Genomic DNA, 21,783 nt, shown 5'->3' with positions numbered 1-21,783 from the left:
AAATAAATATCCATCTTACATTCCTGAATGTTTCCTTTTATATGTAGTTTGGTAATTCATTACTTAATATGCCATTTATTGTACCGGAAACTGTTGCCTGCTGTGAATATAATGAACGGCTGAGACCTAATACCCCCTTTAAGGAGCAGTATCTATTAAAAAGACTTAGGCATATGAATAGTAAAAGCTAACTAATAAAACTGTGCCCAAAATATTTTGGGGATACAAATGAGAGTGATTAACTTTGCCAGAGGTTTCTGATAAAAGTTCCTAGAAAAGGTTAACTTGAATCTGTCAGACTCAGTGAGAAAAGGCAATCAAGGCTAAGGATTTAATCCTTATTGGTGATGAGATCATTGACAAACATGCACACTTTCCTTCATTTCAGCCTGTACACTTTTCTCACTTTTAGCTTTTTTCGTTTCTAAAATGAGGATAATAATATTGACGTTGCCGTTTTGTTGAGAGGATTGGAAATTAAGGTTACATGTGCATAAAAATGATATTCATCACTATTTTGTATATACCATGAGTGTTTTACTATTGACGTATGCACTCGTCATTTCTTTCACATTAGTATGGGAGCTTTCTTCTATAAATTCTGATTTGTATAATGTTTCAGTATAAACTATTGCATGAATTATCAGTTCTTAGAAAATTAAAAATTCAGTAAAAATAATATTAAATTTTAATTCTCTTTGTTAACTTACGAGTTATATTGGAATTTTCAGAGTTCCAGGATGCCATGTATATTTCCTTTTTCTTTGACCATTGCTACAGGTAGAGGGGTTTGTACTGAAATTTTGCACAGCCCAGAGGGAACTTTGGCATTTGTTTGATTTGTTATGTAGTAATATGAACTTTTTATACTTTTTCAGGAAAATGCAGCCTATTTTTTTCTGAACTATTCATCATAACTGTTTTCTGTTAGTGAATGAAAGATTATTAAAAATACTTTCAACTTTTATTTTAGATTCATGGGGTACATGTGTGGGTTCGTTACATGAGTATATTGCTTGATGGTGAGAATTGGGGTTTGATTGATCCTATCACTGGGTTATTGAGCATAGTATCCAACAAGTAGTTTATCAATCCTTGCAACCCTTTCTCCCTGGCCCCTCTAGTAGTTCCCAGTGTCTATTGTTGCCATCTTTATGTAGATGAATACCAATGTTTAGCTCCTACTTGTAAGTGAAAACATACAGTATTTGCTTTTTTGTTTCTGTGTTAATTTGCTTTGCATTGTGACCTCCAGCAGCCCATGTTGGTGCAAAGGATGTATTCCATCGTTTTTGATGGCTTCATAGTATTCCACAGTGTATATGTACCACATTTTCTTCATCCAATCCACTGTTAATGGGCACCTAGGTTGATTCCATGTCTTTGCTAATGTGAATAGTACTGTGATAAACATATGAGTGCATGTGTCTTTTTGGTAGAACAACTTATTTTCTTTTGGATATATACCCAGTAAGGGCTTTTGCTGAGTCAAATGACAGTTCTGTTTTAAGTTATTTGAAAAATCTCCAAATTGCTTTCCACAGGGGCTGGCCTAAATTTACATTCCCTCTAACAATGCATAGGCACTCCCTTTTCTCTGCAGCCTTGCCAGCATCTGTCATTTTTTTACTTTTTCGTTATAGCCGTTCTGACTAGTATGAGATATGCCATTGTGGTTTTGATTTGCATTTCTCTGATGATTAGTGATGTGAATCTTTTTTTTATATGTTTGTTGTCCACTTGTATGTCTCATGTCTTCTTTTTTTCCCTTTGAGACAGAGTCTTGCTCTGTCGTCCAGGCTGGAGTGGTGCAGTGGCATGATATCAGCTCACTGCAACCTCCGCCTTCCAGGTTCAAGTGATTCTCCTGCCTCAGCCTCCCAAGTAGCTGGGACTACAGGCATGTGCCACCACGCCCAGCTAATTTTTTTATATTTTTAGTAGAGATGAGGTTTCACTGTGTTAGCCAGGATGGTTTCCATCTCTTGACCTCATAATCTGCCCACCTTGGTCGTATATCTTATTTTGGAAAGTATCTATTTATGTCTTTTGCCTATTTTTTAATGAGGTTATTTGGTTTTTGCTTGTTCAATTGCTTGTTCAATTGCTCAAGTTCCTTATAGATTCTGGATATTAGACCTTTGTCAGGTGCATAATTTGTGAACATTTTTTTCCTATTCTATAGGTTATCTGTTTGTTCTGTTGCAGTTTCTTTTGCTGTGCAGAAGCTTTTTAATTAGGTCCTAATTGTTAATTTTTGTTTTTGTTGCAATTGCTTTTATGGACTTAATTAAAAGTTCTTTCCCAAGGCTGATGTCCAGAATGGTGTTTCCTAGATTTTCTTCTAGGATTCTTACAGTTTGAGCCCTTAGATTTAAATATTTAATCCATCTTGAGTTAATTTTTATATATGGTGAAGAGAGAGGTCTAGTTTTATTCTTGTGCATATGTCTAGCCAACTATTCCACCACTATTTATTCAATAGGGAGTCATTTCACCATTGGTTATTTATGTAAATTTTTCAAAGAACAGATGACTTTAGGTGTGTTCCTTTATTTCTGGGTTCTCTCTTCTGCTCCATTGGTCTGTGTATCTGTTTTTATACCAGTACCATGCTGTTTTGGTTACTGTAGCCTTATAGTATAGTTTGAAGTGTATAGTATAGTATAGTATAGTATAGTATAGTATAGTATAGTATAGTATACCCTTATAGTATAGTTTGAAGTGTGAAACCTTCAGATTTCTTCTTTTTGCTTAGAATTGCTTTGGCTATTCAGGCTCTTTTCTTGGGTCCATTTGAATTTTAGAACAGTTTTTCCTAATTCTGTGAAAAAATTACATTGATATTTGGATAGTAATAGGGTTGAATCTGTAGATTGCTTTGGGCAGTATGGGCATTTTAAGAATATTGATTATATCAGTCCGTGAGCATGGAGTGTTTATCCATTTGTTTGTGTCATCTAGGATCTCTTTCAGCAGTATTTTGTAATTTTTCTTATAGACAGCTTTCACCTCTTTGGTTAGATGTATTCTTAGGTATTGCATTTATTTTGCAAATGCAGCCTATTTTTATAATTTGTCACCTTATATCTATCAACCCATTTCCTTTCTCAAATTTCCTATTTCTGAATTTCGGTTATCACATTTTATCATGTTTTATGTTTCATCATTATTTTTCTTCAAAATATCTCTTCAATTAAGGATATCTTGGGAGGAATGGATTGTTTATTATTCTCATTATTACATAATCAACTTGGTTCAATAATAAATTATATATACAATAAAACATACCCATTTTAAGTGTATTATTTTGACAAATTTACATGTTCGTGTAACTACCAACACAATCAAATGATATACAATTTTCATTGGCCCAAAAAGGTCCCATGGCACTTTGCAGTTGATTCCTCCCACAAACCCCAAAATAGGCAAATCTTCTTTCTATCATTGTAGATTATGTTTGCTTTTTCAAGAATTTCATAAAAATTGAGTCATACAGTATGTGTTTTTTTGTACCCGTAGTCTTTTACTAAGCATAATGCATTATAGATTCATCCATGTGGTTGCATTTATTGGCAGTTCTTTCTTTTTTATTGCCAAGTAGTATTCCAATATCTGGATATATCATATATGCTTATCCATTCACCTCTTGATGTTTTTTTCTCAGTTTAGGGATATTATAAATAATGCTTACATTCACATACAAGTCTTTGTATAACCATGTATCTTAAATTTTTGGTTAATTTTGCTTTTGAAGCTCTATAATTAAATGTATACATATTTAGGATTGCTATTTCTTTTTTATCAGTTGATTTCTTTATTGTTATAAAATGTGTGATTTTGGTCTAGGTGATATTTCTTGTATAGTAATTTTAGAAGTATAATTTGTCTAATATTAATATAACCACATCAATCTTTTCTGTTAGCTTTTGCATGGTATCTCTTTTCTCTATCCTTTTCCTTTTAAAAACCATTTGTGTTTTATATTCAAAGTGTTTACATAGTAGACAAAACCATTTAGTTGAGACTTTCTTTTTATGGACTATTTTTAAAAATAGGATTATGCAGACCATTTATATTTAATGCTGTTTTCAATAAAGTCTTGCTATATGCTTTCTCTGTATTCTATTTTTCTTCCTTTTGTCTTTTCTTTTTTACCTGTCTTTTGTTTAACTTATAAGGAAAATAAGTTTATTTAGCTCATGATCCCAGAGGCTGGGAAGTCCAAAAGCAAAGCACTGGCATTTGGTGAGAGCCTTCTTTCTGTGTCATGATATGTCTGCCTTCTTTTGAGTTATTTTTCGGTAGTCCGTTTTATCTCTAGCATTGGCTTATTAGCCCTATCTCCTTGGTTTTTATCCCTGTGTGTGTGGTTGCACTAACATTCACACTATGCATATTTGGCTTACCATAGTCTGCCTTACACTTCCACGTCTCTCCTCATCCTCTGTGCTATTGTTTCTATACATTTTACACACATATGCACAAGCATTATACATATGTACACACATATTGTATATATATTGCATAGATATAATATGTATGTATGTGGTAAAAGGTAGAGGTCCAGTTTCAGTCTTCTGCATATTGCTAGCCAACTATTTATACATATACATATACTCAATTTTTTTATTTTTCATTAGGCAGTCAAAATTTTTGTAGAAATTTTTAAGTGAAAAAAATATATATATTTATCTACGTATTTACCATCAGGTGCTCTTCATTCCTTCATGTAGACACCAATTTCCATCTAGTATCATTTCTTCAGTTTAAAGAGTTTTATTTAATATTTTGGGGGGGCTAAGAAGGTGTTATCTTTCACCAGCAATGAATTTTCACAGTTTCTATTTCCCTGCAGACAAGAAAGTCTTTATTTCACCATTATTTATTTAAATAATGCATATTTGGGGAAAATTTTTGTTGCATATGAAAGTTGAGAAGATAGTGAAGAGAGTTCCCATACATTTCTCATAAAGTCTAATATTTCCATGGTGCGTTGGTCAAAACTAACAAATGTGATGTTTCTGTATTAATAGTAAATAAAATTTGTACATTTCTCTTTCTGTTTGAAGATTCAATCTAGTTTACCATATTGCATTTAGTTGTCATGTCTTAGCAGTCTCCTCTGGTCTGTGGGTTTGTGCTATGTTTTTTTCATGATTAGATAAATTATTCATGATGATATTTGATTAAATTTTTTCTAGATATAGAAAAATATAATTCTACTTTTCCAGGGATTTGCACTCGCAATCTTCCTTTCAGCTCTTTAAGATGTTGTTCCGTTGTTTTCCCGGCCACATAGTTTCAAATGAGGAGCCTGAGATAATTCTTGCATGTGCTCTTTTCTATTTGTGTCTTTTTCCTCTAGCAAGATTTTTTTCTTTAGCAATTATTTCAAAATTTTGATTATAATATGACCTAGTGTGGATGTCTTTTCATTTATCCTGTCTGAGAATGAACATTTGAAAGAAATTTTGACATTAGATTTTCAAATGGACCTCCTCCCTCCTTTTGGGCTGAGTTACACGAATGTTAGCACTATTAATATTGTACCATAGGTCACTGAAGACCTGCTGATTCATTTTTTCATTTTTTCCTTCTGTATGCTTCAGTTTAATTTACATTATCATTTAAGTTCATTGACTTTTCTTCTGAAATATCTAATCTGCTGTAAATTCCATCCATGTATTTAGTTTCATTTCAGCTAATGTATTTTCATCTCTAGAAATACCACTTAGTTCTTTTTTACATCTTCCATTTCTCTCATTATTGTCGTATTTTACTTTAAACCTTTAGCATATTTGTGAAAACTCTTTTAATAGCCTTGTCTGATTATTCTAACACCATGTTATTTGTGGGTGTTTTATTGAATGGTTTTTCTCATGATTGTGGCCAGTCTTTTTTCTTTTTAAGCTATTTTTTCTTAATATTTTATTTTTTAATTGACAGATAAGATTATATATATCATGTACAACTTGGTGCTTTGAAGTATATATACATTGTGTAATGACTAAACCTAGCTAATTAACATATGCATTGCCTCAAATCGTTACTATTTTTGTGGTGTGAACACCTAACATCCACTCTTTTAGCCGTTTTCAAGAATACAATACATTTTATAGTTAACAAAAAAGTATTAACTGCACCATGTTGCACAATATATCTCTTGAACTTATTTCTCCTGTCTAAATGAAATTTTACATTCTTTGAGTAACATCTATCTCTCTACTACCTCTCATTCCCCTATACCCCACTGACCATTAATCTACTTTCTACTTCTATAGGATCAACTTTTTTAGATTCTACATATAAGTGAGAGTATATGTTATGTATCTTTCTGTGCCTGGCTTATTTCATTTAGCATAATGTCATTCAGGTTTATCCATGTTGTCACAAATGACAAAACTTCCTTCTTTTTTAAGACTGTATGTCATTCCATTGTGTCTAGATAGATAAATAGACAGATCATATTTTATTATCCATTTTTCTGTTGAGGTACACTTGGCTGGATTCCATATCTTGGTTGTTGTAAATAGTGCTGCAATAAGATGGGAGTGCAGATTTCTCTTTGACATACTGACTTCACTTCTTGTGGGTATATAACCAGTAGTGGGATTGCTGGATCATATGGTAGTTCTATTTGTAAGTTTTTGAGGATCCTTCCTGCTGTTTTCCATAATGGCTATACTAATTTAATTGTTGAGCTGTTTTTTTTTTCTTTTTTTTTTATTATACTTTAAGTTCTAGGGTACATGTGCATAACGTGCAGGTTTGTTACATATGTATACTTGTGCCATGTTGGTGTGCTACACCCATCAACTCGTCAGCACCCATCAATTTGTCATTTATATCAGGTATAACTCCCAATGCAATCCCTCCCCCCTCCCCATGACAGGCCCCAGTGTGTGATGTTCCCCTTCCCGAGTCCAAGTGATCTCATTGTTCAGTTCCCACCTATGAGTGAGAACATGCGGTGTTTGGTTTTCTCTTCTTGTGATAGTTTGCTAAGAATGATGGTTTCCAGCTGCATCCATGTCCCTACAAAGGACGCAAACTCATCCTTTTTTATGGCTGCATAATATTCCATGGTGTATATGTGCCACATTCTTAATCCAGTCTGTCACAGATGGACATTTGGGTTGATTCCAAGTCTTTGCTATTGTGAATAGTGCTGCAATAAATATACGTGTGCATGTGTCTTTATAGCAGCATGATTTATAATCCTTTGGGTATATACCCAGTAGTGGGATGGCTGGGTCATATGGTACATCTAGTTCTAGATCCTTGAGGAATCGCCATACTGTTTTCCATAATGGTTGAACTAGTTTACAATCCCACCAACAGTGTAAAAGTGTTCCTATTTCTCCACATCCTCTCCAGCACCTGTTGTTTCCTGACTTTTTAATGATTGCCATTCTAACTGGTGTGAGATGGTATCTCATTGTGGTTTTGATTTGCATTTCTCTGATGGCGAGTGATGATGAGCATTTTTTCATGTGTCTGTTGGCTGTATGAATGTCTTCTTTTGAGAAGTGTCTGTTGATATCCTTTGCCCACTTTTTGATGGGGTTGTTTGTTTTTTTCTTGTACATTTGTTTGAGTTCTTTGTAGATTCTGGATATTAGCCCTTTGTCAGATGAGTAGATTGCAAAAATTTTCTCCCATTCTGTAGGTTGCCTATTCACTCTGATGGTAGTTTCTTTTGCTGTGCAGAAGCTCTTTAGTTTAATTAGATCCCATTTGTCAATTTTGGCTTTTGCTGCTGTTGCTTTTGGTGTTTTAGACATGAAGTCCTTGCCCATGCCTATGTCCTGAATGGTACTACCTAGGTTTTCTTCTAGGGTTTTTATAGTATTAGCTCTAAAATTTAAGTCTCTAATCCATCTTGAATTAATTTTCATATAAGGAGTAAGGAAAGGATCCAGTTTCAGCTTTCTACTTATGGCTAGCCAATTTTCCCAGCACCATTTATTAAATAGGGAATCCTTTCCCCATTTCTTGTTTCTCTCAGGTTTGTCAAAGATCAGATGGCTGTAGATGTGTGGTATTATTTCTGAGGACTCTGTTCTGTTCCATTGGTCTATATCTCTGTTTTGGTACCAGTACCATGCTGTTTTGGTTACTGTAGCCTTGTAGTATAGTTTGAAGTCAGGTAGCGTGACGCCTCCAGCTTTGTCCTTTTGACTTAGGATTGTCTTGGCAATGCAGGCTCTTTTTTGGTTCCATATGAACTTTAAAGCCATTTTTTCCAATTCTGTGAAGAACCTCATTGGTAGCTTGATGGGGATGGCATTGAATCTATAAATTACCTTGGGCAGTATGGCCATTTTCACGATATTGATTCTTCCTATCCAGGAGCATGGTATGTTCTTCCATTTGTTTGTGTCCTCTTTTATTTCATTGAGCAGTGGTTTGTAGTTCTCCCTGAAGAGGACCTTTACATCCCTTGTAAGTTGGATTCCTAGGTATTTTATACTCTTTGAAGCGATTGTGAATGCAAGTTCATTCATGATTTGGCTCTCTGTTTGTCTGTTACTGGTGTATAAGAATGCTTGTGATTTTTGCACATTAATTTTGTATCCTGAGACTTTGCTGAAGTTGCTTATCAGCTTAAGGAGATTTTGGGCTGAGACAATGGGGTTTTCTAAATATACAATCATGTCATCTGCAAACAGGGACAATTTGACTTCTTCTTTTCCTAACTGGATACCCTTGATTTCTTTCTCTTGCCTGATTGCCCTAGCCAGAACTTCCAACACTATGTTGAATAGGAGTGGTGAGAGAGGGCATCCCTGTCTTCTGTCAGTTTTCAAAGGGAATTTTTCCAGTTTTTGCCCATTCAGTATGATATTGTCTGTGGGTTTGTCATAAATAGCTCTTATTATTTTGAGGTACGTTCCATCAATACCGAATTTATTGAGCGTTTTTACAATGAAGGGCTGTTGAATTTTGTCAAAAGCCTTTTCTGCATCTATTGAGATAATCATGTGGTTATTGTCTTTGGTTCTGTTTATATGCTGGATTACGTTTATTGATTTGCGAATGTTGAACCAGCCTTGCATCCCAGGGATGAAGCCCACTTGATCATGGTGGATAAGCTTTTTGATGTGCTGCTGAATCCGGTTTGCCGGTATTTTATTGAGGATTTTTGCATCGATGTTCATCAGGGATATTGGTCTAAAATTCTCTTTTTTTGTTGTGTCTCTGCCAGGCTTTGGTATCAGGATGATGTTGGCCTCATAAAATGAGTTAGGGAGGATTCCCTCTTTTACAATTGATTGGACTAGTTTCAGTAGGAATGGTACCAGCTCCTCCTTGTTCCTCTGGTAGAATTCAGCTGTGAATCCATCTGGTCCTGGACTTTTTTTGGTTTGTAGGCTATTAATTGTTGCCTCAATTTCAGAGCCTGCTATTGGTCTATTCAGGGATTCAACTTTTTCCTGGTTTAGACTTGGAAGAGTGTAACTGTCCATGAAATTATCCATTTCTTCTAGATTTTCTAGTTGATTTGCGTATAGGTGTTTATAGTATTCTCTGATGGCAGTTTGTATTACTGTGGGGTCCGTGGTGATATCCCCTTTATCATTTTTTATTGCATCTATTTGATTCTTCTCTCTTTTCTTCTTTATTAGTCTTGCTAGTGGTCTGTCAATTTTGTTGATCTTTTCAAAAAACCAACTCCTGGATTCATTGATTTTTTGGAGGGTTTTTTGTGTCTCTATCTCCTTCAGTTCTGCTCTGATCTTAGTTATTTCTTGCCTTCTGCTAGCTTTTGAATGTGTTTGCTCTTGCTTCTCCAGTTCTTTTAATTGTGATGTTAGAGTGTCAATTTTAGATCTTTCCTGCTTTCTCTTGTGGGCATTTAGTGCTATAAGTTTCCCTCTACACACTGCTTTAAATGTGTCCCAGGGATTCTGGTATGTTGTATCTTTGTTCTCATTGGTTTCAAAGAACATCTTTATTTCTGCCTTCATTTCGTTATGTACCCAGTAGTCATTCAGGAGCAGGTTGTTCAGTTTCCATGTAGTTGAGCGGTTTTGAGTGAGTTTCTTAGTCCTGAGTTCTAGTTTGATTGCACTGTGGTCTGAGAGACAGTTTGTTATAATTTCTGTTCTTGTACATTTGCTGAGGAGTGCTTTACTTCCAATTATGTGGTCAATTTTGGAATAAGTGCGATGTGGTGCTGAGAAGAATGTATATTCTGTTGATTTGGGGTGGAGAGTTCTATAGATGTCTATTAGGTCTGCTTGGTGCAGAGATGAGTTCAATTCCTGGATATCCTTGTTAACTTTCTGTCTCGTTGATCAGTCTAATGTTGACAGTGGAGTGTTGAAGTCTCCCATTATTATTGTATGGGAGTCTAAGTCTCTTTGTAAGTCTCTAAGGACTTGCTTTACGAATTTGGGTGCTCCTGTATTGGGTGCATATATATTTAGGAGAGTTAACTCTTCCTGTTGAATTGATACCTTTACCATTATGTAATGGCCTTCTTTGTCTCTTTTGATCTTTGATGGTTTAAAGTCTATTTTGTCAGAGACTAGGATTGCAACCCCTGCTTTTTTTTATTCTCTGTTTGCTTGGTAGATCTTCCTCCTTCCCTTTATTTTGAGCCTATGTATGTCTCTGCATGTGAGATGGGTCTCCTGAATACAGCAGACTGATGGGTCCTGACTCTTTATCCAGTTTGCCAGTCTGTGTCTTTTAATTGGAGCATTTTGTCCATTAAGATTTAAGGTTAATATTGTTATGTGTGAACTTGATCCTGCCATTATGATATTAACTGTTTTTTTTTTTTTTTGCTCGTTATTTGATGCAGTTTCTTCCTAGCCTCGATGGTCTTTACATTTTGACATGTTTTTGCAATGGCTGGTACCGGTTGTTCCTTTCCATGTTTAGGGCTTCCTTCAGGGTCTCTTGTAAGGCAGGCCTGGTGGTGACAAAATCTCTAAGCATTTGCTTATCTGTAAAGGATTTTATTTCTCCTTCACTGATGAAACTTAGTTTGGCTGGATATGAAATTCTGGGTTTAAAATTCTTTTCTTTAAGAATGTTGAATATTGGCCCCCACTCTCTTCTGGCTTGTAGAGTTTCTGCCGAGAGGTCTGCTGTAAGTCTGATGGGCTTCCCTTTGTGGGTAACCCGACCTTTCTTTCTGGCTGCCCTTAAGATTTTTTCCTTCATTTCAACTTTGGTGAATCTGGCAATTATGTGTCTTGGAGTTGCTCTACTCGAGGAGTATCTTTGTGGTGTTCTCTGTATTTCCTGAATTTGAATGTTGGCCTGCCCTACTAGGTTGGGGAAGTTCTCCTGGATGATATCCTGAAGAGTGTTTTCCAACTTGGTTCCATTTTCCCCCTCACTTTCAGGCACCCCAATCAGACGTAGATTTGGTCTTTTTACATAATCCCATACTTCTTGCAGGCTTTGCTCATTTCTTTTTCTTCTTTTTTCTTTTGGTTTCTCTTCTCGCTTCATTTCATTCATTTGATCCTCCATTGCTGATACTCTTTCTTCCAGTTGATCGAGTTGGTTACTGAAGCTTGTGGATTTGTCACGTATTTCTCGTGTCATGGTTTTCATCTCTGTCATTTCATTTATGACCTTCTCTGCATTAATTATTCTAGCTATCAATTCTTGCACTCTTTTTTCAAGACTTTTAGTTTCTTTGCACTGGGTATGTAATTCCTCCTTTAGCTCTGAGAAGTTTGATGGACTGAAGCCTTCTTCGCTCATCTCGTCAAAGTCATTCTCTGACCAGCTTTGATCCGTTGCTGGCGATGGGCTGCGCTCCTTTGCAGGGGGAGATGCGCTCTTATTTTTTGAATTTCCAGCTTTTCTGCCCTGCTTCTTCCCCATCTTTGTGGTTTTTATCTGTCTCTGGTCTTTGATGATGGTGACTGTACTGATGAGGTTTTGGTATAGGTGTTCTTCCTGTTTGATAGTTTTCCTTCTAATAGTCAGGACCCTCAGCTATAGGTCTGTTGGAGATTGCTTGAGGTCCACTCCAGACCCTGTTTGCCTGGGTATCAGCAGCAGAGGTTGCAGAAGGTAGAATATTGCTGAACAGCGAGTGTACCTGTCTGATTCTTACTTTGGAAGCTTCCTCTCAGGGGTGTACTCCACCCTGTGAGGTGTGGGGTGTCAGACTGCCCCTAGTGGGGGATGTCTCCCAGTTAGGCTACTCAGGGGTGAGGGACCCACTTGAGCAGGCAGCCTGTCCATTCTCAGATCTCAGACCTCCGTGTTGGGAGATCCACTGCTCTCTTCAAAGCTGTCAGACAGAATCGTTCACGTCTGCACAGGCCTCTGCTGCTTCCCCTTTTGTTGTTTAGCTGTGCACTGTCCCCAGAGGTGGAGTCTACAGAGACAGGCAGGTTTCCTTGAGCTGCTGTGAGCTCCACCCAGTTCGAGCTTCCCAGGGGCTTTGTTTACCTACTTAAGCCTCAGCAATGGCGGGCGCCCCTCCCCCAGCCTCGCTGCTGCCTTGCGGTTAGATCGCTGCAGACTGCTGTGCTAGCAATGAGGGAGGCTCTGTGGCCATGCGACCCTCTCGGCCAGGTGTGGGTATAATCTGCTGGTGTGCCCATTTGCTTAAAGTGCAGTATTGGGGTGGGAATTACCCGATTTTCCAGGTGTTGTGTGTCTCAGTTCCCCTGGCTAGGAAAAGGGATTCCCTTCCCCCTTGCGCTTCCCAGGTGAGGCAATGCCTCGCCCTGCTTCAGCTCTCGCTGATCGGGCTGCAGCAGCTGACCAGCACCGATTGTCTGGCACTCCCCAGTGAGATGACCCCAGTACCTCAGTTGAAAATGCCGAAATCACTGGTCTTCTGTGTCGCTCGCGCTGGGAGTTGGAGACTGGAGGTGTTCCTAATCGGCCATCTCTGTTGAGCCGTTTTTAATTGGGCACTGGACATAGTGAATTTTATGTTGTTGTGTGCTATATTATGTTGTCTTCTTTCAAAAGTATTAGACTTTCTTCTATCAGTTATGTTTAGCTTAGTTTGAACCTTCTGAAGATGGCTTTTCAGATTTATTAAGACATGGTAATCTTTATTCTGGGCTAGTTTAGCCCTACTAAGCCATGCTTCTTATGGGTCTCTTCTGACTGCTTAGGTTGTTCCACAAGGACTCTGAGCTCTGCTGGCTGGAATTCAAGGACTTGCCAGCTCTGTGAGAGCTCTAGAAACTACTAAACCAGATCTCTTTCTCCGTGTCACTATCTCTTCTCTGGTCCTTTACACTACAAATTTCAGCAGCCCGGGCCTCCTAAACTTTCATCCCTGTCTTCTCAACTTACTCTGAAAGCCATTGTCCTAGATTGTCGCTTCAGAAATCCAGGTTGATATAGAATTATCTTCATTACTTTTCTTTTCTCAGATATCTTAGTCTTGCACTGCCTATTGCCTAGTGTACAAAATCATGAGTTTTATTTTACTGAGTGTTTTTTCTTCTTGATATTTGGGGTTTTTAAAAAAATCTTTTCTTTAGTAAGAGGATGAGTTGGGCTGGGCGCAGTGGCTCAAGCCTGTAATCCCAGCACTTTGGGAGGCCAAGACGGGCGGATCATGAGGTCAGGAGATCAAGACCATCCTTGCTAACACAGTGAAACCCCGTCTCTACTAAAAAAATACAAAAAAACTAGCTGGGCGAGGTGGCGGGCACCTGTAGTCCCAGCTACTCAGGAGGCTGAGGCAGGAGAATGGTGTGAACCCGGGAGGTGGAGCTTGCAGTGAGCTCAGATCCGGCCACTGCACTCCAGCCTGGGCGACAGAGCAAGACTCCGTCTCAAAAAAAAAAAAAAAAAAAAAAAAAAGAGGATGAGTTTAGTTTCACTTAAGGCCAATCCTGGAAGCAGAACTCCAGTCTTCTTGTTTACATTTTCTCTATTAGCAAAAACCTAAGTCTTTATTGCTTGCAATCTGAATTTCTGCAGTGGTCTTCGAAATGATCACCTTGACCATCCAGTCTCTGCACCCTTTCCCAAACCATCCTGCAGATTTTTGCTAGATTAATCTCCTATCCTTACTCTTTTCTTCAGACCATTCCACTTAAAAACTTTATTGATTCCCCGTTACCATCATATTTCATGAAATATGAAAAATTCTGTCCCTGGATTTTAACATCTTTGCTAACTGGCTCCTCCCAAGCATAGTTTCTTCTCCTCCCTATGTACGCTATCTACTCTAGGACAATTCATCACTTTACTATTCCCAAGAAATACTGTAAACACTGACTTCACTTAGAATTTCTTAATTTTTCTTTTAACTTATTTTTTAAACAATTTCATTTATTTGTCAAGGCTTGACTCAAGTGTCTACTTTCTGTCATTCAGGACTCTGGAATTCTGTTAGGAAATTTTCTTCCTACCATTGGTCCCTAGGTCTCATGCATAGCAGTTCCCCTGGACTTTATCAAGCCTGAGTATGATGAGGAAAATCAAAGTCTACAGCCCCATGAGATTCTGCAACCTATCTGGAGGATTTGAACAATTCTTTCAGCAAATGTAACTCTCTCCTTGTTAGAAATTCTCATTCTGCCTAAGAAAATAACATTTATTTCATAATATGTTTACATAACTAGGTATTATCAAACCTAGTACCTATTATAAACTCAACCTTGCTTAGGTATTATATCCTATCATCAAAAAAGTTACAATCTAAAATGAAGTGTGGGTTACAAATAAGGGGGCAATTATAAAACAATAAAAGATAGTTTACAAATGATTTTTTTTTTCTTCCAAGAAAAAGGAATATCTTGGATACTGTCTAAATCCTTGGGTGTTTATACAAATTATTTGAACCTTATGCATCAATAAATCCTGATTCAAATTTTGGCAAGTAATGGTCATCTGTGGTTTCGAGTACTTTCTGAAGCAAGTCATGACAGAAATCCCACTGGGGCAGCTTTTCTCGTTCCAGTGATTGCAGAATTTGGAATTGAGAGGATATAAGAAAAATAAACAGAGAAGATCATGCATGTGTGCATGTACGAGCAACCACACACCATGTTTACTCTTTCAGAAGAATCTATTGAGGTTTCCAGGATGGAATGTAGAGAGAGATTCAGGAGGCTCTTTCTTCTCTTTGTTCATTTCAAGAGACTGAAGTGTGTGCTAGTTTGTTACTTGGTCCCATAGATTCTTTGCTCAGTGTTCACAGCTTCAGTTGTTGGAGAGTTCTGTTACCCAAACTACTGTCTTCTCTGTGCATAATTTTGTTTTTAAAAATAATCATAAAGTCTTAAACTGCATTCCAAGTAGGATTTTGTTTTCTGGCATCAGTAACACTAAAATTTTGTAGTCTATAGTGTATACATTGGGTGTTAATTTATGTGTTTTGTGAATGTGTATGTATATACATGTATGTGTATGTGCCTGTATGTGTGTATGAAGAACCAAACACTAGCTTTCACAGGAGAGGAATGTTGCCAAATAAGTATGCATATAAATTTCTATTTATTGAAAATGTACCTATTATAGCAACATAAAAAATCAATGTTTGTCCAATTATTTTCCACAGGCAATATCAGGCATTGCAGCATAGTTTCTCATTACATTAAATCAAACTGTTCTTAAATACCATTTTACCAGCTGTTACTGGATAAAGGGTGAACAGAACAGTTTGGAGTAGCAAGTATGTAGCTCTCTGGCATGTGTTCCTGCCAACATTGCTACAGCTGTGTATATTGTTTATAAAAAAACGAAATGCCCTTAGTGGTTTTCCTTAAATTTTATTGAAGTGGGTTTTTTTTTCTAGAACAATTTCATATGTTTCTTAGGAAGACAAAACATTGCTGAAGCCTATAAAATAAGTCAAATTCAATATATGACTGAAAATATTTTAGAGTTTAAATTAGAAGAAATTGTGAGAATGAGATCAGTAAGAGGTGGATGCATCAAAACAGAGTCAAATATATATCCCAATTTCCCTAAATAGGTTTTTATATATTTGCTTTTTTAAAAAGTTTACATTTCCAGTTGCTTAAACTGGGGTTTAATCAAATAATAAATAGCCAAAGCTTCTTAAACATTGACCCAATATATCATTAAAGGGCATACTGCCCAACGTTTTGCCTTATTTCCAAGTGTTAAATGTATATTTTATAACCTCAGCTAAGACTTTTATTCCCACAGGTAAGAAATTGAGAAACACAGATGCTTAAGACTCTTGACAGAGATTATATAATTTGTTAGTAGACAGGACTTCCAGGTCTCATAAATTCCAAGGGTACCATGTATAATAAGCAAATTAGGTTTTGTTACTGGAAATATAGACAGAAACATCTTCCTTAAATTCCATTCACTTTCACTATATCCTACTGAACAACAAAGTTTTTATAAATCACAAAGCACAGGAGAAATACGAAGCATTAATATTTTAAATTATAACAAACTGAAATTTCAATATTGACTTTTATGAATGCATTAGAAACAGCATTTAGATTTCAAGCAACTGATTAGTCATCTTAAGAATATAATAATATATATCAGATGGTAGAAATGAGTAATTATTTTCTCATTTTACTATCAGCCTCTTCTTCTCTTATTTTTCTTATTCCTCTTCTCTAATATTTTAGTTTCCCCATGAACAAGCATATTCATTATCATTATTATCATTATTATCATTATTATTGTATTGAAATGTACAAAGTATTTGCTAACCCAGTAGAAAGCTTGTTTATAGGCAGGGCACAGTGGCTCATGCCTGTAATCCCAGCACTTTGGGAGGCCAAGGCGGGTGGATCACTTGAGGTCAGGAGTTCAAGACCAGCCTGACCAACATGGAGAAACTCCTTCTCTACTAAAAATACAAAATTATCCAGGCGTGGTGGCACATACTTGTAATCCCAGCTACTCAGGAGGCTGAGGCAGGAGAATCGCTTGAATTCGGGTGGAGGTTGCAGTGAGCTGGGATCGCGCCATCGCACTCCAGCCTGGGCAACAAAAGCAAAACTCCATCAGAACGAAAGAGAGAGAGAGAGAGAAAGAGAGAGAGAGAGAGCGCTTGTTTATAGTGCCCTATTCATACTTTTCATTCTAAACTTTATACTTAGATTTCCTTTCAGCATATTTAAATCACTATTTTATGTGGTTTGGATGTTGTCTCCTCCAACATTAAAATGTGATTTCCAATATTGCAGATAGGGCTTAGTGGAAGGTGGTTGGATCATGGGGGAGGGTCTGTCATGAACAGCTTAGCACCTTAGTCATAAATGAGTTCTCCCTAAGTTAGTCCACTTGAGATCAGGTTGTTTAAAAGAGTATGGAACCTCTCGCTTCTCTCTGTCTTACTCCCACTCTCATCATGAGACATACCGGCTTCCCTTCACCTTCTGTCATGAGCGGAAGCTTCCTGAGGCCCTCACCAGAAGCAAATGCTGGCACTATGCTTTGTGTATAGCCTGCAGAACCATGAGCCAATTAAACCTCTTTTATTTATAAATTACCCAGTTTCAGATATTTATTTACAGCAACACAAAAATGGACTAACACACTATTTTTTTCTTTGCTTCACCATGAATTTCACTGCACAACTGAACCCTGATTTAAATCATTTTGATTAAATAGAAGATTTTTAAAGAAAACAGAAACAAAGAAAATCTGACTAATTACTATCTTCTTGGAATCAAGGATAATATTGTTGCTTGCTTGGGCAACAAATGAATGCTTCACAGATTTACAGACTTTCCTAACTATAATAGAAGTTCCAAACTAGTGACTTGAAGGCAACTCCTAGTTCACAGTTTTTATTGTTGTTGTTGTTGTTGTTTTCATTCACAAGTAAGGAATCTATACGGCATACTCAAAATTTCTGGCCAATGTTGCTGTGCACCAGAACTCAGTGCAAACTAAGTGATGGTTATTGTGGAAATAGGTATAGATACCCTCCTTTATCAGAGTCACCACCACTCCTTAATATCTGATATCAGCCCTCTTCATGCCTTTACCTTCCTATCTGATCATGTAGGCAGTTACATTTGAAACCCGTGGTAAACACTGAGAGTGACTAAAAATGTTAGGGCAAGAGCCAGAGCAGTTCTACAAAATGGCAGATTCTATATGGCTGTTGAGAAGGTCATATTTGATCACATCCATAATGTACTTTTTAAGATCTTTCAAACAAATTACTTTATTCCCCTGCTTAAAATACTTCAGTGGCTCTGAAATAGCTCCTTAGGGTTCCCTTTTACTTTCCAGAGTAATCTTTTGTCACTGACACTCATCCCTCTTCCACAGCTCTCGTACAAAAGCTAGACTGAATGACTTTCATGTTTCATAAGGCCTAATTATCTCCCTTGTACCAGCTGGGTCTTTGATTATCGTGTTCCCTCTCCCTGATACAATGCCCCTTCCCACACCCACAGCTTACTAACTCACATCTCACCCAAAACATTATTTCCTCCAGGAAGCTTTCCCTAATTGGCCAAACCTGATGAGGAAGGTCCTTCTACGTGCAGTTGCACTTTACTGTGTATGGCAGTTGTGTGTTTATCCATCACTCTGCATCCCTGCCTTGACTGTAGGAGGCAGAAAGTCAGTGTCCTTGTATTTTTCATCATCATGTTTCCACTGCCTAGGAGTTCCCTGGGAAAATAAAAGGCATTTGAAAATTTAGTAAATAAAGCAATGGATGCATTAGTTGAGTTTTTGCGTGGGTGGATGGTTAGAGTTCCCACAACCCCGCAATAAGGGGCAAAGCCAGAAAAGATGCTCTGTTATTCTTGGGGTGGTCACTTTGATTTCTGTCTTATGATGGCCTGGTTGCCTTGTATACTTTCCCTGTGTATATCAGTTCCAGGAAAGTTTAGGCTCTAATAAACTTTTGGAGCTAGTTGTTTGTCTCTCAAGCTATACACATTTTTAATCCTTCCTCCACTCTGGATATCCATCTGGGAAAATGCATTCAGTAACAGTGACAGTCAGCACCTGGAGCTGGGCTTCAGTCCCCAACCTCTACTCCCATCCATTTTCCTGAACCTTCTTTCCTATCTGAACCTCTCAGTTTCCAGTCTTTTTGCTCCCTCCTCTGCTAGGCCATTGAAATAGTGATTTGCTTTCTTGTGAGTATCGATTTGGTTCTTTATCCTTCTTTTTCCCTAAATACTACTTTTCACCCTATTCCTTAACCCCACGTCTCTGACACTGAGTCCCACCCCCTAGTTTTCTGCCCATCACCCTGCTTGCCTTGGACAGAAGCAGCACATGAGCCATTGCAACAGCTACTTCCTGCCTTCATTTACCCTTAAGTTCTTTTGCTCTCCCCAACTTTCTTCCCTGTACTCTAATCTATATCTTTCTCTTTTTACCAGTGTTTTTAAATGATTCAACATTAGGAAGTTTAAATGTGAGTTTTTCATTTTGGTATTAATTTAAGAATTAACTGAGGTATGCTTTGGATGATTTGGTGTTTTGTTTTGTTTTGAGATAAGATCTTTGCTCTGTCATTCAGGCTGGAGTGCCGTGGCACGATTATAGCTCACTGAAACCTTGAATTCCTGGCTCAAGCAATCCTCCTGCCTCGGTCTTCCAAGTATTTGGGACTACAGGTGTGTGCACTGGGCCTGGCTAATTTTACTTTTATTTTTTGTAGAAGCAGGGTCTCACTGTGTTGCCCAGGCTGGTCTCAAACTTCTGGACTCAATCGACCCTCCCACATGAGCTTCCCAAAGTGCTAGGATGACAGACATGAGTCACTATGCCCAGACTTTAAAACTCAATTATTGCCAAGCTGTTTTTGTGCCCACATTCTAGTTTGTGTTTACCTTGGTAACAATGCCGAATAGCACTGATATAATGATCCCAAGCTAATGAAAAATAATGATGGCAGAATAAATATGTATGTGATTCTCTAGGTCAAATATGTAAGTGATTCTCTAGATCAAATAAAGTCCAAATAACATCACAGATGGGAACATCTTGCAAATAAATATTTTTGCAGTAATTAATATAAAGATAAGTGCTGAAAAAACTAAGTAATCACAAAATAAATACCAATGCAAACATGATGAAATAAAAATACTTTTGTTGTGATACCAATTGACATTGTGTGAGCTGACACTTTATTTTTGGAAACCATGATTTGTAACATAAAATTGTCACCAAAAAATGAATTGTATTGTTTGGAAAAAGTTGTATTTAACTTTGAAGTTTAACTTGCTTTTGTGTAAGAGTTGTAAGTAGAGAGAATTTAGATATAGATAGCTTTTGTTTAAAGACACCTAAATAAAATAATAGTAAATATAACAATATTGAGAGTTCATGATTAAAAAAATTAAGCAACACTGACCTGTATACTTGCATATATATATATATTTTTATAACTCCTCCTGTCAATGTTCTTAGATTTTTTTTAAGTATTATTATACTTTAAGTTCTAGGGTACATGTGCACAATGTGCAGGTTTGTTACATATGTATACCTGTGCCATGTTGGTGTGCTGCACCCATTAACTCCTCATTTACATTAGGTATATCTCCTAATGGTATCCCTCCCCCCCTCCCACTTGCACATATTTTAACCAATGTGGCTTCTCCTTGAACCCTTTTCTTGGAGGACTTATCTTAATTATGGGATCCAGTTCAGTTCATAAATTTGTGACAAGACCAAAAATGATGTTAAACCTTAAGTGTTTACAATCTGCCACCTCCCTGTGCCTGCCAAAGAAAAGTCTGTCTGAGTCTCCAACCCTCACCTAACTCTAGTTTCCTCAGAATTACCTTCAGGGAAGAATGAGAATCTACCAGGTAATATCAAAAGCAAAAAACTGAAAGAAAGAAGACAACTTTAATGAGTTCTTAATTTAAAAGGGAGAAGAATAACCTTTATACAAAGCAAAAATAGAAAATTACAAGAATAGAAAATTGTAAATCAATATGCCTTATGAATATTGATGTACAAATCCATAACAAAATACTGAAAGACCAAATTTCACAGCATATTAAAATATTATACACTATGACCAAGGGGAGTTTATTCCTGGAATGCAAGGATAGTTCAACATACAAAAGTCAATTAATGTAATACACTACATTAGTAGAATAAAGGGAAAATATGATCATCTCAGTTGATGCAGAAAAATCATTCAACAAATTTCAACACCTTTTCATGATAAAATCACTCAACAAACTAGGAATAGAAGGAAACTACTTCAGCATAATAAAGGCCCTATATGCAAAATCCTACAGCCAACATACTCAATGATAAAAGACTAAAAGCTTTTTCCTCTGAGATCAGGAACAAGAAAAAAAACAGGTCTTTTGTCATTTCTCTTATGCATAGTATTGGAAATACTAGCTGGAACAATTAGTCAAGAAAAAAATGCAAGGTATCAAATTTGGAACTTAGCATTAATATTAACCTTTGGAAAAGAGGAAGTAAAATTATTTCTATTAGCAAGATGATAGATCTTATATGTAGAAAACCCTAAAGATATCCCAAAAATCTATTAGAACTATTTTTTTCTACTTACATCATTTATTCCTTTATATATGCATACATTTATTTCTTACATTTGCCTTAATTATAAAGAACTTGACGTAATTGCATGATCTATGAATATTATTTACATATATAAATGGTAATTTAATTATTTAATAATATTATTTATTTTTATTCCTCTACTTTTTGTTTTGAAGAATTGCAAAGCTATAGGAAATTGAAAGAATAGGTCCATGAACAGCATATATCCTTCACTTAGATCCACCAATTGTTAACATCTTCTCACATTGCTTTATCTCTTTGTATCCCTGTCTCTCACAGACATGTACACTTCATGACAAAACCACT

The sequence above is a fragment of the Rhinopithecus roxellana genome, chromosome 18 (genome assembly GCF_007565055.1).
Source record: "Rhinopithecus roxellana isolate Shanxi Qingling chromosome 18, ASM756505v1, whole genome shotgun sequence".
In the NCBI taxonomy this organism is placed as follows: Eukaryota; Metazoa; Chordata; class Mammalia; order Primates; family Cercopithecidae; genus Rhinopithecus; species Rhinopithecus roxellana.
This window is presented reverse-complemented; position numbering follows the sequence as displayed.